The sequence below is a fragment of the Pongo pygmaeus genome, chromosome 12 (genome assembly GCF_028885625.2).
Source record: "Pongo pygmaeus isolate AG05252 chromosome 12, NHGRI_mPonPyg2-v2.0_pri, whole genome shotgun sequence".
In the NCBI taxonomy this organism is placed as follows: domain Eukaryota; kingdom Metazoa; phylum Chordata; class Mammalia; order Primates; family Hominidae; genus Pongo; species Pongo pygmaeus.
The window spans coordinates 78121536-78125748 of NC_072385.2; the positions used below are offsets into that span (position 1 = coordinate 78121536).

The following is a 4213-nucleotide window of genomic DNA, read 5'->3' on the forward strand; positions in this document are numbered from 1 at the left end:
GGGTCTCCGCATGTTGCTCAGGGTGGTCAAAAGTTCCTGGGCTCAAGCAATGTGCCCACCTTGGCCTCTTAAAGTGCAGGGATTACAGGCGTGAGCCACTGCACTAAGTCTAAGAAATGTTCTTGAAAGAAATTAACATGCAAATAAGAAAGTGAGAATGTGAGAAAGTGAGAAAGGCTGTTGCCAATATGGAGAAAGTTTTAGTGGTCTGGATAGATCAAACCAGCCACAACATTCCCTTAACTTAAGGGAAGAGAGTTAGCAAGGCCCAACTCTCTTCAGTTCTGTGAAGCTGAGACAGGTAAGGATGCTGCAAAAGAAAAGTTGGAAGCTAGGGGAGGTTGGTTCATGAAATTTCATGAAGAAGCTGTCTCCATAACATAAAAGTGCAAGGTGAACAGCAAGTGTTAATACAGAAGCTGCAGCAAATTATTCGAAAGACCTAGCTAAGATTATTGATCAAGGTGGCTACACTAAATAACAGATTTTTAATGTATACGAAACAGCCTTCTATCAGAGGAAAATGCCATCTAGGACTTTCAAAGGTAGAGAGAAGTCAATGCCTAGCTTCAAAGAACAGACTGACTTTCTTGGTAGGGGGTAATGCAGCTGGTGACTTTAACTTGAAGCCAATGCTCATTTAGCATTCCAAAAATTCTAAGGCCCTTAAGAATTACGCTAAATTGGTGTGTGCGCCTAATCTCAGCTGGTCCGCCCAAGACCCCCTGAGCACCAACCCTAGTCCCCCGGGTGGCCCCTTATCCACTCCGACAAGATGAAAGAAGCAATCATGAACCAGGGAAAACTCACAAATTGCAGGCACAAGCGCGCATTGGTGGGAAAGGAACTGCTTGCCGAAAGAAGGTGGTTCACAGAGCAGCTGCAGCAGATGATAAAAAACTTCAGTTCTCCTTAAAGAAGTTAGGGGTAAACAATATCTCTGGTATTGAAGAGGTGAATACATTTACAAACTAAGGAACAGTAACCACTTTAACAACCCTAAAGTTCAGGCATCTCTGGCAGCGAACACTTTTCACCATTACAGGCCATGCTGAGATAAAGCAGCTGACAGAAATGCTACCCAGCATCTTAAACCAGCTTGGTGCAGGCAGTCTGACTAGTATAAGGAGACTGGCTGAAGCTCTGCCCAAACAATCTGTGGATGGAAAAGTACCACTTGCTACTGGACAGGATGATGATGATGAAGTTCCAGATCTTGTGGAGAAATTCGAAGAGGCTTCCAAGAATGGGGCAAACTGAATTGAGTCAACTTCTGAAGATAAAACTTAAAGTTACTGGGAGCTGCTATTTTATATTATGACTGCTTTTTAAGAAATTTTTGTTTATGGATCTGATTAAATCTAGATCTCTAATATTTTTAAGCCCAAGCCCCTTGGACACTGCAGCTCTTTTCAGTTTTTGCTTATACACAATTCATTCTTTGCAGCTAATTAAGCCAAAGAAGCTTGGGAATCAAGTTTGAAACAAAGGTTAACAAAGTTCTTTGCCTAGTTTAAAAAAAAAAGAATTATGCTAAATCTACTCTGCCTGTGCTCTATTAAAGGAGCACCAAGTCTACCTGGCAGCACATCTGTTTACAGCATGGTTTACCGAATACTATAAGCCCACTGTTGAGACCTGCTTCTCAGGAAAAAAAAGATTCCTTTCAAAATAACATTGCTAGGGCCCAGTGCAGTGGCTCACGCCTGTAATCACAGCACTTTGGGAGGCTGAGGCGGGTGGATCACGAGGTCAGGAGTTCGAGACCAGCCTGACCAACATGATGAAACCTCCATCTCTACTAAAAATACAAAAATTAGCATGGCGTGGTGGCGTGTGCCTGTAATCCCAGCTACTCGGGAGGCTGAGGCAGGAGAATCGCTTGAACCAGGGAGGCAGAGGTTGCAGTGAGCTGAGATTGCGCCATTGCACTCCAGCTTGGGCAACAGAGCAAGATTCCATCTAAAATAAATAAATAAATAAATAAGTAAATAAATAAAAATAACATTGCTCACTGACAATGTACCTGGTCATCTAAGAGCCCTGCTGGAGGTATACAAGGAGATTGATGTTTTCATGCCTGCTAACACAACATCCATTCTGCAGCCCACAGATCAAGGAATAATTCAACTTTCATCTTATTATTTGTTTGGAGAAAAAGTCTCAAAGTGTTGTTTCCCTCTGCTCTCTCACCACAACAATCAACACAGAAGGCTTCTGTGGCTAAATGCGTGGGGATTTTTCCCCACCAACAAGCAGTGAACACCAATCTGATACTACCTGGAGACAGATCAGATCCCACAGGTTGAGGGCTCAGTCCTCAAGACTAATCCCCAAGCTTCAGACATAAGTCACAAGTCTGGGCCTGGTGAACTTCTGACTGTCTTCAAGTTAGAGTCCCCACAACCCCTTCTTTGGGTTCAATTGATTTTCTGGAGTGGCTCACAGAACTCAGGGAAACATTTATTAATACATTTACTGGTTTATTATAAAGGACATTACAAAGGATACACATGAAGAGAAGTATACAATGAGGTATAGGTGAAGGAGCATGGCGGTTCCATGTCTTCTCTGAGTGCACCATACTGTAGGAACCTCCACATATTCAGCTATCTGGAAGCACTCCAAATCCTGCTCTTTTGGGTTTCAGAGAGGTTTCATTACATAGGCATGATTAATTAAACCATTGGCCATTGGTGTTCAATTAACCTTTGTCCCCTTATCCCCTCACCGGAGATTAGGGGATGGGGTTGAAAGTCCCTATCCTCTAATCATGCTTTGGTCTTTCCAGTGACTGCTCCCAGCTTGAAGCTATTACTCAACATTAGCCGTACAAAAAAGACAGCACTTTGGAGATTCCCAGGATTTTAGGAGTTGTGTGCCAGGAAATGGGGAAAAAGCCTAAATACGTATTTCATGATATGACATTAAGAAATACATTTTATAATGCTATAGCTGCCAACGATAGTGATTTCTGTGATGGTTCTGGAAAAAATACCTTGAATACCTTCTGGAAAGGGTTCACCATTCTAGATGTCTTTTCAAATATCCACGATTCATAGGAGAAGGTCAAAATATTAACATTAACCGAAGTTTGGAAGAAGTTTATTCCAACCCTCATGGTTGACTTTGAGGAGTTCAAGACTTCAGGGAAGGAGGTAACTGTGATGGAAATGGTAAGAGAACTAGAAGTGGAGCCTGAAAAAGTAGTTGAACTGCTGCAATCTCATGATAAAACTTGAATGAATGAGTAGTTACTTCTTATACATGAGCAAAGAAAGTGTTTTCTTGAGATGGAATCTACTCTCAAGTGAAGATGCTATGAACATTGTTGAAATGATGACAAGGACTTAGGATATTGCATAAAATTAGTTAATAAAGCAATGGCAGGGTTTGAGAGGATCGACTTCAATTTTTAAAGAAGTTCTACTATGGGTACAATGCTATCAAGCAGCAGCTCATGCTACAAAGAACTCTTTCGTGAAAGGAAGAGCCAATCAATGTAGCACACTTCATTACTGTCTTATTTGAAGAAATTGCCACAGCCACCCCAACCTTCAATAACTACCATTCTGATTGATTAGGAGACAGCAACATTGAGACAAGACCCTCCACCAGCAAAATAATTTTGGCTCATTGAAGGCTCAGATGATCATTAGCATTTTTTAGCAATAGAGTATTTTTTAATGCAGGTATATACATTTTTTATACATAATGCTACTGCACACTTAATAGACTACAGTATAGTATAAACATAATTTCTTATGCACTGGGAAACCAAAAAATTTGTATCTCCTGCTTTATTGCAATATTCGCTTTATTGCAGTGGTCTAGAACCAAACTACTCCAAGGTGTAGCTTAGCTATACTTAAAATCATGATGTCTTAATTTGTTTGCTTAAAATATATCTGCATGTGTATCCTAAGCAGATAAATCAAGACATGATTATTCATATTATTAGAGGTAAGTGAAATTTAGAGAGAGGTCTCCAGGCTAGACCATATTCATTTCTCTCTTTGAACTCCTGTGATTGTTACTGTCTACACTATCCCCTTGCTATTCGAAGTGTAATTTCAGAGGTATTCCTGTAATTGTAATATAATGCCAGCATATGTTTTTTATGTTACAAAACATAACAAACATTATTTCAGGAAAATCGAAATACCATCAACAAATGAAATGTGAAATAACGCCCTTGATAGTAATTTCTTTT

At 40.3% G+C, this 4213-nt stretch overlaps 1 pseudogene; it reads left to right on the plus strand.

Annotated features, from left to right (window-relative positions):
• Window positions 1–775: 775 nt before the first annotated feature.
• LOC129027359 (transcription factor BTF3-like) lies at window positions 776–1260 on the plus strand (annotated as a pseudogene).
• The last annotated feature ends 2953 nt before the right edge of the window (window positions 1261–4213 follow it).